Here is a 15327-nt window from a genome sequence, read left to right on the forward strand (position 1 = left end):
CTTTCGTCAGACGTTTTCCTTAGAGCAGCAACCGAGGCATCCTTTGGATTAAATACCTTCTACATCTTCACAAAACCTTTTCAGGTGACAGAAATGAGATTCAGGTGATTTTCAGGTCTCCTTCTGGCTTCGAGATACAGGTGTGTGCTGCAGTAGAAAGGATGTTGTGCTTTGAAAGTTTGACCAAGTGACAAATTTTCACTGCCATTTTCAGAGGAGTTGCATAAATCTCCTTTGGCAACAACAATTTTGGTTTTTGTTAAGTGAATTGAAAACTATTTTTAAGTACCAAAACCTGCTCCATTGTTTCATTCCCTTAGCATCAAATATTATCCTTAACTTTGATTTCTTTCTTAATATAATTAAGTCTAATAAACACTCCCTATGAGCATTTTATTTAATTCACCTTTTCATTTTATTCTTCCACAAAAATGACTGGCAAAGTGAGAAATTTCTATTTCAAAAGAGGCTTTTTTTTTTTTTTCTGCCTATAGAAAATTAATGAGGTTTAAAGTTAAAGAGGTATGAAGTGTGGGTTAAACCCATCCTACCCACTGTGCATCTTTAAAGCTGATGATGGCTTAGCTTGCTAGGTAAAGTACATTAATTGTCATCTGAAGACAAGGACTTGTTTCAGGATAAAAATGTATTTAAAAGAAAGGAAAAATAATAATAATAAAAAAGTATATACATCCTTGCCTGGTCTCCTAGCACCTGCTCTGGTTTCATGTCTGCCTGAGAAACCTGCTAAATCACCTGTGTGAGAGGAAAAAGGAAAAAAACAGAAATCTCCCAGGATGTGTGGTCATTTTTTCATTTCTTCTGAGCTTATATCTTTGGAGAGGAATAGGAAAAAAGCAAGTCTGGAATGAAAGAAGCAGAGTACAAAGAATCTCACTTCTGTTAGCCAGTAATATACCAATCTGCTGAGTTAGAATTCTAATCAATAATGTTAAGTCCTTAAATATATTTGTAATAATGAACTGAAAAGGTAATTTGTTGCATTCTCTTGAATATTGCTTTCTCAGCATTAAATTGAGAAGTAAATTTTCTTCAGTTTCTTTTTCTTTAGTCCTTAATTACACATCAAAAATTTTACTGCATTGTTTTTATTTTAGATTTCTTCAAATCCACGCTGCTCTAACCTGATTTTATAAGCCTTTTTTTGTATAAAAGCCTACCATAATGCAAATAATTTGACAAACAGGAATACAGAACTGAACTAGGAAACAAAATGCTGCAAAGTATCAAAATGCCACAGAAATGTTGGTTTGGGGGGGTTTCTTATTAGCTGGATCCTAAATTAATCTGAACAGTGAAAAAAACCCCTCAACTTTCTTTTTTAACAAATCTCAGGTCTCCTATTTTATTTACAAGATATTTTTTCCCCAGAAATTAATTTTTAAGGTCCTATATTAAAATAAATATTTTAAAATCCTACCTTGTCAATCTGGAGGCTTAAGTTATTTTGAACACTGAGTTGAATCTGGTGAGGCACCAAGAGTTTCCACCTCTTTCAGCAGAGTTGAGGCCTCTTTCCTATTTCACTGTAAGAGCTATTTCTCCTTCTGAAATACCTCTCACATAAATTTCAACGTATCCACTAAGCAGCTTAAAATTGACACTGTCTCATATGAAATGTCTGAGTTTCACCCTCAGTGATAACTTCACAGTTTGGAAAGCATTTTTAGACAGCTCAGTTAAGTATATCAGGTATTATATACTACTGGACTTCTTCTATAAACACAAATAATATTTGTTATCCTTTATATTTAATCATTATAAATTGAGCCCAAACTCTAGGAAGTTTCTCCCCCTGGTGCAAGCACATGTATTTGATCTGAAGATTATTCATTGTTGACACAAGTACTTCCCTATATTCTTTAATATAAATGTAACTGTAATGTATTGTTAATATGTGACACAGCACAGCTGAGAAGTTTTCAATTCATTAAGTGAATATAATATAGCTTACTTGCAGCATGACTTTCTGCAGTCTCAAAGCTCAGCCCTGCATTGTGCACTGTTTCTGAGCTGGGTAGGATTTATCCTAGTTTTGGCATTTGTTGGACAAAAATCTTTATCCAAGCTGAACTAAAATTCAAACTTCAGAAAGGCTGGTTATCTCTGATAAGATACTGAACATGTCTAAGAAAGGCTTTGAAATGAAGGTAGAGGCCTAAGTATTTAAAATAAAACTTGATGAACTAGATCTTTCTGGTTTAAATTTAACTTTGTCTTCAGGTGAGCACAGCAGGAAAATGGCCCCGTAAACAGGCTGCACAAGTCTAATCTGCAAGCAGGATAGCAAGATGTGAAAAATAAATCTCTTCCACAGCAGGGACTTGCGCAACCAGTCACAGCAGGAGCCCCCAGGGTAGCGCACATTGTTCTGGACATGCTCCCCCAGACTCATACCTCCGAGCCAGTACATTACAGCTGCAAAGGACCTGCCACCTACCTGGCTGCCACTGAAGAGCACAGACTGATTCCTTCATGCTTATGTGTTGCTAAACACAAAGCTTCCACCAGTTTCTGCGTGTTCTTATAACCCAAATCGAAATCATAGTGATCATTCTGGAAATGGTGACGTAGAACCTTCTCTTTCTTGACTATTTAGGCTTATAGCTTCTCTTTGACCCATTACTCTTCTCTGTCTCAAACAATTTTATAGTTTGGCACCTGTAATATACTTCTGTGAATTGTCTTTAGCAAACAAGATTGCTGGTTTCACCTTCGAGTGCTGACCTAGAATCAGGTGAATCCCTAATGCTAAAACGATTTCCTACAGTTACCAAGAAGCACCATTCCTGGGAGAATGAGACAGTTTCTCAAAGAGCTTCAGTAGTGCTGCCCATCCAATCAGATCAAACAATAAGAAAATTGTAGGGAAAAAGTTTAAATAGTTTTATGCATCATTTATATTTGGTGCTTTTACTTCATAATAGTTACATAAATATGTAGGGCAAATTTCTTGATTCTGATAAACTCTGCAAACCCCTATAGTTCAAAATGCTTATATTCCATGCAAAATTCCCTTTAGTGGCCAATAAGAAAATAATAAAAACATGGATTAAAGTTTTACAGGACCTTTCATCCAAGAGTCTCCAAAGGGCTGCAGAGATATGTGCTTAGTAACATTTTCATCTTACAGCTAAGGAAATCAAAGGCTAGAAAGATTAAAGCCCAAACCTTTAAAGATGCCTTTGGAATTAACTGGAGCCTTTAAAAACTTTTCAGGATGTGCATCTAAGTGACTTGTCCAAGGATGCACCCTGCACATAACTGGAAAATAAAATACAGGTGTATTTAATTCCTTTTTTCTTTATTTCAAGGCCACCAAGTAGGAATTATGCATATAGAACAAGTGTAGCTAAATCACTTCATGCATTTCATAGACGAGACATTACCCCGTCAAATATATATGGCCTAAGGTGTAATGTACAGTCTTGTCATTCATTGCACTGGAAGAGTCCTCTAAACACTCAGGAATTGCCATCACAGGCCATAATCACACGTGTGCACAGATGAGTGCGTACATGCACATGCATTTATAGCCCCAAGGTCTTATTTGCATAGTGGAAGGAAGTCAAGTTATGAAGACTTTGACCACTAAAGCTTAGAAAATTAACTTTCCTACCTAGACAGCAGAAAAAGAGCTGCTTCTTTCAGAAGGTAGAGTCCCAAAAGAAGTTTTCTGAATATGGATGATATGAATATATCCCTCAAAAGATCCACATCCTGAATCAGGTCCAGCTGTTTATATGTTTCTTTTATGTTCCATGTTGACACACAGGGAATCGTATTAGCAAAAAGGGAAGGGAAGGGAGGGAGGGGGAATCAGGTTTGAGTTTCATAATTTTACAGATATTTAGAAAGCTTCTATTCTTCATAACACGCTATCATGATTTCTGTCAACTATATTGACTAAGATGGGATCCTACTTCTGTTGAAAACCATCACTGGTTTTAATGGTATAAGATTGAATTTTGAAGGCATTTATATATTTTATTGAACCTTCTGGTATTAAACATTCTGCTAATCAAGTCACATGCTTACCAGATGAATTAAATTCATATTCAATATCTATAGTCCTCTTTGTACTTTTTATATGGATTTAAGATATATATATAAGCATACATTGCAATAGAGAATTTTACCCTACAGGATTAAGTAAAAATATTTTTATTTTTAAATGTCTGCCTTTGTTTTTTTTGAAATGCCAACATTTCTCAGCTTGGTGCTTTGAAGAACATATTGATCTAAAACAGTACATCATCCTTTGAAAATTACAGGTATGAAGAAAACTGGAATGAAATAGAAACCTCCTGAGTGAGATTATTCACCAGTAAACACAGAAAAACTAAATAGATCACAGTTTTTGAAAGAGGAAGAGCCCTGGAGCAGGTGAGATTTGCATACTAATTAGAGACAAAGTTTAGTCAGGCTCACAGGCCAATCCATCTTCCATCACAAGACAGCATCTGTTTTAGAGGATTCAACTCCTTTTAGGTAGGCAGTTGGTGTTCTAAAAACTGAAACATTTTTCATCTTTCATTACACATTTTTGCTTTTGGGGGTTTACAATTCAGTGAGTAATACTTTTTTCATGTTTAAGGTAATTCTGTTTAGAAGTTATTTTTAGTGAAAAAATAATTTCACCATTTTCCAGTTGTGTTAAAAAAAAAAAAAAAAAGTTTGCCTAAGGGGTGCTATTTGAAATATAATTAAAAATGAACCAGAGGCAACACAAAATATAGACTGACCAAAATTAATAGGAGCAAAAATATACAGAAATCAAAGAGATCTTATAAGTGAAAACTGATGTTAATAAGTGACCCTCACATAATATTTAACTGCATTTCTATTACTCCTCTCCTAAAGATTACTCAACTTCTCCTCTATGATATCTCACTCATTCTCTGTATTATTGATGTTGTTCTGCCTATGTGAGTGAATTTCACAAGCACACTCACAATATTTACCAATATCAACAGTGAAATTATTAAACAAAAAAATATCTCAGGACCATTTCTATAAAAGTTTCAGTTGTAAACTCCTTGCAGTGCAACACTTCCCAATTTGACACACCTGTCATGTGCATTTGCAAACTCCTTACCTTACGATTCTTTTTACTATGCCCCATGCTTTCCAGCATTGTACTCGACATACAGTCAACATTAGCTTACATATAACTTTTAATATCTAAAAATATACATTAATTTGGGCAATGTGCATTTCTGTATATCTTGATTTGATTTCAATGAAAATATTTAGATGAAAATATGGGTTTAAATGTTTCAAAGAGAATACATAGAAAACCTGAGATAGCTAGTAACTTGAGAACTCAATTCAAACCTTGTGCTCAGTCCCACAGGAAGAAACTGCACCAGAAAATTAAAAAAAAAAAATAGAAGAAATTATGGTGTCAGTTACTTTAATTCATCATTTTAATTCAAATTAAAATGAAATATGATGTACGGGAATATTCTACTTCTGGCATGGATTCCTTTCCCAGACCACAGCTTAGTCACTTATCAAAAAATACTGGCAATTTTTTCTTAGTCATAAAATACTTTTACTGAGAAAATTATTTTTCGTCGCTCACATACACATGCACAAGATCCACCTGAAACAGTTGTCTGATCAATCCTCCTAGGACTATCATGCTGCTTCTTCTCCTAGATGGGCTCTCTATTTCCCAATGACATTTGAAAGCTATGGTCTTCATTCACTATTTCCATCTGCTCACTCAAAGACAAATGACAGCTCTAATTTGAGCATATTTGGCAAAGTTACCTGACTCCTGCATGTTTCCTTGGAGATGATAATCACTCTTTGCACCCAGCCTTAGGAGACATGACCTTATTACCTGCAGGTGAGAAAGAAAACCACTTCCCCTATCCTATATGAAAAAAAAGGATTATGGTAGGACCACTGTAATCTCCTACTCAGTGAAAGTATTCGTTGTCTTTACTGGACTTGTACTCTGACCCAGAAAAGCAATAGTAATAATGGGTTTGGTGGTGTTATTCAAAATGTCACCTTACCTGGCCTTCATCAAGCTGAATTTATGGCCAAAAAGACACTGTTTGTTCCACTCACTCTTGAAGAGCAGTTTCATCAGTCAAATCTCTATTTAAAGCTAAAGGGAGTTTCACTCTAGTAAGACTTGAGACTCAAGTCTTCCTCAACTACTGAAATGCAATGCTGTATTATTGCACTAGTTCTTAGAAGACCGTGATAAGAATGCTGTTGTTCAGAAAACACAGATGTGAGCAAGACAATGCAAGTTTTTATAGCTGGTAATTAACTCAGTACAGCTAATGTGAAAAATGTTCCCTCTTTACAAAGCCACATGTTTTGAGACAGCTGTAGCAATTCATCTTGAGACAGGATGCCATTCCCAAAATTCTCCTTTGTAGGAGTTGCTGCAGTTCTTGTTTACTTTGGTTTGGCATAAGCAAAATTAATTTGGCCAATGGATCTCTTGCTACATATATTGATCCTGGTATAGTCTATCTAGAAGAGAAGCAGCTTCAGTCAGGATGATCATTGCAATGTAGCCAAGACAAAACCACAGCCTCTCAGATGTTAATAAAAAACTTTCCTTTAACTAATCCAGAATGAGGATTTTACTCTCTCAGGTTTAACACTTGTCTTTACAATGCTTATTTTACAGTTGTGAATAAATGTTCACCTACATCTAACAGACAGGTTTTGGAGCACTGCAGTGGCTTCACAGCATGCTAACAGCAGAAAGACGGATGCAGGGGTCAGAAGCACAGCGTGGAGAGATCCTGCAGTGATGCCGAGCTGTCAGAGTGGGGGACACACAATTTCCCTTCCTCACAACTAGTACAGAGAATGGCCAGGGGAAATAGGACAGGACTCAGCCTTCCTGGCAGTCTCTGAATGTGGTAATAACTCCTTGCCTTCTGGTAGCAAAAGGAATTCTTGTGCAGCCCTCCAGCACAGAGACTGACTTTAAGAAGTGCAAAGATAACCATATGCCCTTTTACACAAATAATGTCACACACAGCTGTTGTGAATGAATGCCAGGTACAAAGCAAAAGTTTTCTTATGATTTGTATTACATTTCTTCCTCAGTTTTCAAAGTGGTCCCTGTATATTCTCCATTTTTAAGAGTATTTTCCAGTCACTGTACAATCTTCATGAGATAATCATGAAGAAACTATTTCCTCTTTAATGGATCCAAGTATATAATTAGTGAACAAAGTTCCACTGTTTCAAATGGAACAAAAAACTATAACTATAGTCCAAGTTTTAAATATAAATAACAACAAAATGCGTGTCCATGATATATATATTAATTTATTTCATAACACTGCAATGCTGTTCAAAGTCATACAAAATTACACATTGTCAGGAACACTGAACTTCAGAACAACAGGGTTTCAGTAGTTATTAATAATAATTTTTCCTTGCTGAGAAATATTCCTCTTCTTGATGGCAAAATTTAATTAATATCGTCTTAAATTCCTGAATTCTATACTGGTTGGTATTGTTACCGTCATGAAGTGAAACAACTAACATTGATAACATTCTATATTTCCAATCTTCAACAAAAGTACGCAATTCTAAAAGGACAGAAGGGGAAAATAAACAGAGTAGAAACACATATAACAGATAAAATATAAACTAGTGTTGAATTTTACGACAGGTTGCCTATAATCTTTTGCAAACTTGAAAAAGCACTGTATTACTCATTACTTCAATTTAATTACAGAACTATGAAAGTAAATTAGAAGAGATCTCAAAAAGTCATCCAGTCTATGTCTTAACATGTGATATCTGATCTGGAGATTAGTCTGAATATGTAATCAGTGAGCTTTGCCAATTGAAGAACAGTCAAAGCTTTTCTTACATTAAGAACAAATTTTTTTCTCAAAAGTGTGTCAAAACCCACTGCAGGACAACTTCATATTTTCAGTATGGAAATTCACATTAACTACTTGTGCACAAACAGCAGCTGGCCATGATTCATGACTCCCTTCTACGCAGGATAAATTACCTTGCTTTAGCTTTCTTACCCAATGGTATAAATTGCAGTATGACCTAATTAATATTTAATATTAATATCCTAAATGGATATTTTTCATGAGGATTGGGCTGACTCATAATATATGTGGGGAATTACCTTCACAAAGTATCAAGTAAAGAATTTCAAATGCATGATGTCAGGAATTGAGAAAGTTCATTCACAATAATACCAGTATGATTATTTTTACAATGTAACATATTTTAACTTTCACTTGAGTTATTTCCTGATTTTTTAGAGATAATGAGCACTATCAGCTACAACTCAAATCAACAGCATCACAGTTAAAATTTCTGAAAGTCTGACTCTTCACCTATACCTGTGAATTTAGTCTGTGGTTAATTCTACACCCAGCACTGCAATCCACAGCATCAGCACCACCTAATGATTCCAGTACTGCAGTAGAATGGATGAGTAAGCACAAGGCACACCAAATCAGATTTAAGAAACTATTTCTAAACAGTATTCTATTTATTGTCAATACCTCAATAGCAGAGAGATGCAGTGATGTCTGCTAGTAGTTCTGTACTTTCCTAACGTATCCTTACAAAATATTTAAAGCATATTATTAAGTGGTTTATCCTACTTTAATAAATCTGAACAATCTACATCAAGTTAACGCAGAAAGAATATTTCTGAAATTTCATACTTGCAGTAAATTTTATTTAGAATCACTAATTCACAAAGGGCATCCTAATCATTCATGCAAATTACTAGTTGTAATCAGCGGTGTAACTTTAGCAATGAACTCGTTTTATAAATTACACAAAATGAAATGGAAAACTCAATCTTGAGCTTACAAATGTCAAGTGTAATTTTGTTTCATGTCAGACACAACTACACATTCTATGTGAGTAAAGAATTTGCCACAAACATAATCCACTTTTGTGGTTGTGGAAAATGCAATGATGTTCAGTACTAATAAATAAATACATTAAAAGACACAGTTATATTAGATTTAGTTTCCACAGTGGGCCAGATCTAGCATGGGAGTAAATCAATAGAATTCTAGAGAAGCTAAGCTGTTTCTGACAAATTACTCTGGATCTGGCCCCTGAAATAATTTTTTTTAAATGATTAAGTACACTATTGCACATATAAGGCATTGATTTTTATCATTGATTTTGTGCTGGCATTTGAGCCAAACCTCAAAAAGCTTGAGCGTCTTATGTATTTACAGCTGTCTGTTGGCAAGAAATAACTCATTCATTCCAAATGAAACATGTTCCTGAAGCTTATAAAAACAGTTTTTTTCTAGACTAGATTTACAAACAACTTCTTCAAATAAAAAGTTAGAAAATGTACTTTAAATCCCTGAAACAAAAGCAGAATTCTGTTTCTTGAATTTTTTTCTGGCTTGTCAAACAAATAAGACAGATATAGATTATATTTGCTTCCCCAGAGAGCTCTTCCATCAGCAAAAAACAAAGAACAATGATGAATCGTCATCTTATAACAAAATATTTCCAGTGACAAAATAATGCTTATTGTTTAGTATTCTTAGTTAAATATATATGTAGGAAACTTTTGGTTGCCTGTCATTGTGTTTTTATCAATCCCCTCATCACTACACAGGGAGAGCAGTCTTTGCTTTTTGACAGGCAATTTCAGACACAGGTCCAGCATGAGCAGAACCTACCTCTGACTCATTTTAAAACCTCTCTTGGGTCACATTCTAATGGAACAACAAAAAGTTATTACCTGTACATAAGAGGAAATCATCCTCACAGAGACCACCACATATTAAACCAATCAGCTCCCCCAGGTCTCAACTGGTCAATGTGTTATTCCAGAAGAAAAAGCTTCCTTCCCCTTTCAGAACCCCGTGTCCACCAATGCAAAAGTAGAGAATACTGCAACCTACAAGTGCTTTGCCAAAAATGAAACACTGAGCAGAAAAGAGTTATTCCACACCTTCCAGCCATATGCTTTCTCTTCCTACTGTTTTGAGTTACCTTTGGCTGAGCACAACATCCAGAATATGTTGTAGGTTTACTAGTGTTGGAGGCTACCTTTTCCACTTATTTATAGACAACTTTGTGACAGTGGTTGAAAACACAGCTGATAAAATATTTACTTTTAAATCTTAGAATGATGGATAAAAATGTATGCATTGTGAACAATAATTGTGAACAAAAAACAAGGCAGACAAAGGCACAACTCAAAAGCATTGGAACAATCAGAAGAGTCAATAGATGGAGACTGAGTTGTAAAACCAGCACTCTGTTCCCACTGAAAACTAATGGTATTTAGCAAACATGGAATGAGGTTTGCATTCAAACTTACATTGACTGAAAACTCTACCAAATCAGCTTTAAAAGCACTGTTTACAGAAACTTTCACAAATAAAGTCAGCAAATCAGAACCACATGACAAGGACCTTCTGTGCACCTTTTCATAAAAAATTAAAAGACCACTAGGGAATGTTTACATCCCCCTTTTTGTCACCCATGGGCTTTATTAATCCCACGCCAACATTATTATTCAGTAGCCTTACTGTACTTGAGACTAACATCTCTAAAATTTTCAGAGAAGACTGACTACAGCCACATTCTGGTAACAAACCTACCTTTTTCTAGAATTGTAGAGAGGTCAGGAAAACCCGCCTTTTAAAACATTTAAGGGATCCCACCAGTATGGGAGAATTAACAGCAGGTTCCAGCAGCTATCTTAACCCTCTATTGAATGGTACATGCCAGGACCTTGAAAAATTACAACCAGAATGCCCCATGCTTTGACAATTCCTGCCTAAAAAAATCCTTTTTGGGAGCCATTGGCACAAATAAAACCAGCTGCTAATCTGAGGAATTATAAGAGTGAGAAGCAACCTGACAGATACCTTTGATTTGACTCTCCAAGTTCTTAGTTCTTTCCCTAAGCACAGCTTCCTCAGGCCTCAGAAGTGCATTCAAATACAGCTGAATAAAACTTGGTGTGAAAATGTTTAGCCATTACATTTTCCTATTCACACATTCAGAAAGCTTCTGCACAGCACTTATTCAAATTCAATTTTTGTCCTTTGTTTGATTGTTTTCAGAGATATTACAATATCATCTCAAAGATCCGTATTTATCATCTCAAAGATCCGTATTTATCAGTCTTGAAAGAGCTGACAGCAGTGTGGGTGTTCCCTAACAAGGTGTAAGGAATCTATCTTAATACCATTTTTTGCTGCACACCTCGTCTCTTATAATTGCAGTTTCATTATGATACCTTACATCAAAAGAGTGTACGCACTTCCAACTAGCAAAATAAATTAATAACTAGAACAAAGAGGCTCAGAAAGACTGTATGATATAATCACATCATAAGGTCAGAAGCAAAGTGATATCTGCCTACTGTCCCATCTTATACTCCATCCATGAGATGATAGCTGAGGATCAGGTACCCAAAATATATTTCCAGGTTTTATCCGTCGTATATGTTAGTTCTCCTCCTGTCCCCTTTCTTTCATAATGAAAAGCTGAGTTTCAGAGAGATTAAGCTAAGTAGCATATATTAACTATGGCTCATTACACATAACAATGAAAAAAAATAATATTGGTTCTAAAACACAGAAGAGAAAAAGAAGTGTTACAATAATGACTTTTTCAACTTATGGATATTTCTCTCTTTATCTAAATAGAAAGACCCCATATTTTTTTCTGAAAATATCTGATCCTAGAGTTAAAATTGTGTCTTGCATGGCATGATCCTTTAACCCCTCTCATATACGATGGCTCCAAAGCACACTCTCCAGACCAAATTTCAATTCTCGAACCAAAGCAAAACAGTCAGAAAAACGGTGTTTTGACAAGTGAACATCTGATGACTGTATCACTTAAACCCTTCTATTATTTAACCCTTCTCAAGATTTAACATAATAACGTTTCATTGTATCTCTAACAATCAATTTAAAAATGCTTTACATTTAAGACCTTTGGTTTAATTAATGCCAAAATTTCTAGGATTCATGAACACACTCTATTTTTTGATGCAGTTTTTGCTAAGTAGGGCATACCTTAGCCTATGAAAAAGTCTGATTGATTATAATCAATACAGTAGTCAAGGCATAAAACAGATTTTTCTGCAGTAGTGTGTAACCTAAAATGGCTAAAAAAATATGCAAGCTTGTGTCAACCACCCTCCATCAGAAACAACTGACTTTCTAACTGTTGTTTCACTATGAATAATGCATTCTTCTAAATCCTCTCAAAATGCAAAGGAGAGGCTCTAGAGTTAAATAGCTTTCACTGAAAAGATAGTTTCCAAGTTTATCGTTTCTGTGTTCAGGTTCATGCGCACCGCATTTTTTCCCCCACCACCTGCATAAAGCATATAAATGCATTACTTCAACATTTTCAGAACTCCATTAGTTATTCTGCAGAAAAGCCTGAAATTATCTTCCCAGTATAGAACTAGCCATCCTATTTTAGGTTTTTCCAAATTTAACAATTACACAATTATGAAAGATTAGTGAAAATTTTTCAGATATGTTAGTAGCTGTGTAGAGGGACACATACAACTGACAGAAGGAGACTTCCATGTGAAACTGAAATCCTAAAGAGAGAAAAGAAGTAGAAAAGAGAGGAATTATACTGAAGGTCAAGGCACCAATTGTTTCTGTTGTGCATACACATTCTGCCATTAAATACTATGCTCCTCTCACTGTCCAGTACCTTTACAGTTTCTACAAGAGTTTTTTCCTTCTTACACCATTTTCCTACATATTTGCAGAAGGGAAGACTCCTCAATGTATCCCATAGGATGTGACTATACTCTCATCAGTGGTGAAAGGCTGAAGTCCATCAGTGAAATTAACTAAATTATGTTATTTAACTCAACGTTAATTGTATTGCATTTATATAGAAGAAGTCAGCCTTAATAAATGGACAATTTACATGAACAGTAAACTTATTTTCATATTTTCAGCTTTCTGTAAAGGAAATATTATAACCCATATCTATACTTCAGTGATTTTTTTATTTTTGTGCTTTAAAACAAATATGAAAGAAAAGTAAGTAACAGCAGTGCTTATTTCCAAAGTGTAATCCATATCACATTCATTCCTTATGATCATAGGAAAGAGACTAATAGGAAAGTCCCCACTAGATGAATCAATTAATATGTGTTTAGTAAGAGAAACAGGTATTGCTGGACCAGTCTCCTGTTTTCTAGCAAATGCCCTTAATTCTAGTTCAATACAGCAGGAAATTCTTTCTTTATGGTGTAACTTCCCACTGGAAAAACTGAGCCTGTAGCCCAAAAGACTGATCCTCTGCAAGGGGTTTAGGGAGCACTTGTTTAGACAGGAGATTTTACAGAGGACTAAACTGGAAAGAGAAGTTTCAGCTGTGGGTTTGAGACCACACTAACCCAGCACTGAGTTTGACCTAATTAACCAGACCCAGAGACTTCTGAAAGTCACATAACCCTACAAGTTCTCTGAGACATTGAAGCTGGGAAGGGCAGAGGAACTGCTTATGTCAGCACTGTGGAAATGCCCTCAAAAAAACAAAACAAAAAAAAGGGCTGAGAAAAGGGCTTTGGGGAAAAACGGAAAAATACTGCCTAAAAGAAGCCTAGAAAATGAATGACAAAGTTGTCTCCCATTGCCTGTCTTCTGCTGTGTACAAGGAAACTTCTCATTGTTCATTTTTCTAAAAAACTATGAAAAAAATAATCAATTCCATTATTATCTAAACCCAGAAAGAACAAATGTAACCCCAAATATTCAAATCTTTTTTTTTTTTTTTTTTTGGTAACATTTTTGAAAATCACTGGTTTGGATTAGAACCTTTTTTATTACACTAAACACACAATATCACCACAATCCAAACCACTCTAATTTATAACAAGTTTTAATAGTAAGGTGGGGAAAATGCCTTGTGTTAGGATTTGGCAAAGCACAAGTGGGTCACATTATTAAAAATTTAGACGGCAACATTCCTACAAGTGTTTATGAAAAGAAACTTACAGAATTCTGACAATTTATGTTGCAACAGGGTTTTATTTTAAACTGCACCCTAAATGTTACCAAATTATGGCTATGACTGACATATAATTATGGATGTTAAAAAGTGGCAGTTGTAGATGTCCTTCTATAGCAGCCAGTTGAATTGAGACTCAAAAATATAATATATTATATATTCTATATTATATATAGAATATATTATAGAATATAATATTATAGAATATATAATATTATAGAATATAATATATTAAAATATATTATTATATTATATAGCTAGCTAAGTCTGACTTTAGTATTTGGCTGAGAATTGGAATACAGAAAAATATCAATACTGCTTTACAAGAAATCACACTTTATCTTATCAAGCACTACAGCATTTTTTAATATAATATTGCAGAATAAGATATGAAGGGAATTTTCCCCCAAGACGAAACACTTGTATTTGAACTCCACAGTAATTTTTGCTCACAAAATATCTATATATTATTCTGAGACAAACTGGTGAGTTGTTGGATTTGACTTAATCTAATTATGTGATCATGTAAAGTATAAAATTACAATTAGAGACCTTAAAAAGGTGTGCATTTTTGGAGCTCAGCAGGGATCCTAACCAAAGCTGAGAGGGATCCTAACCAAAGCCAAAAGCCACATTACTCTCTGCCCCATCACATGCCACTCTATTGAGTTAATACCCTGCCACCTTGCATGCTTTGTGTCTGCTAGGTAGAGACTAAATGTGCAAATGAAACTATGTACTCACAGCCACACTATTAGCTCATGTAATTTTTTTCCATGAATTTATATCAGCTAACATTTGGTTTCACTGAAACAAAATTATTTCTTTTACTCTGGCTTCTGAAAACAACCATCTTCCTTTTTAATGATTCCATTTTGGTCTAATACATGATGCTTGTTAAGAAACAAATTGACTCTCTCTGTTGTAAATAAGCAGAAATTTACATCTTATCTGACACCATATGTCATACAAGATAAGGTCATGTAAGACAGGATATCACATATATGTATCTTATGTAGTATATGAAGAAATAATTTCAGTAGCTTCTCATAGATTCCCTTTAACTCTTGGAACATAACAACTTCCATAAAAGTCAGCTTATTTAAAAATTAAAATTAGCTGCATGTCTTTTTAAATTTTTGCCTACAAAATGGCTGTAGGATTTTCCTGAACATTTCACTAGGATAATTTCATTATTTGTTAACTTCATTTTGATGTCTCCTTCTACTACACCTGCTCTGAAATATGCTCTTATTATTATATTAATAAAGACCCATTTTTTTTCCTTTTTTCCCC

The 15327-nt window shown here is 34.7% G+C and overlaps 1 protein-coding gene across 2 annotated transcripts in view; it reads right to left on the minus strand.

Annotated features, from left to right (window-relative positions):
* Positions 1 to 15327, minus strand: part of RALYL (RALY RNA binding protein like) — a 374061-nt gene that overhangs the window by 342636 nt on the left and 16098 nt on the right. The window lies entirely within an intron of this gene.

Source organism: Chiroxiphia lanceolata, chromosome 1 (genome assembly GCF_009829145.1).
Source record: "Chiroxiphia lanceolata isolate bChiLan1 chromosome 1, bChiLan1.pri, whole genome shotgun sequence".
Classification (NCBI taxonomy): Eukaryota; Metazoa; Chordata; class Aves; order Passeriformes; family Pipridae; genus Chiroxiphia; species Chiroxiphia lanceolata.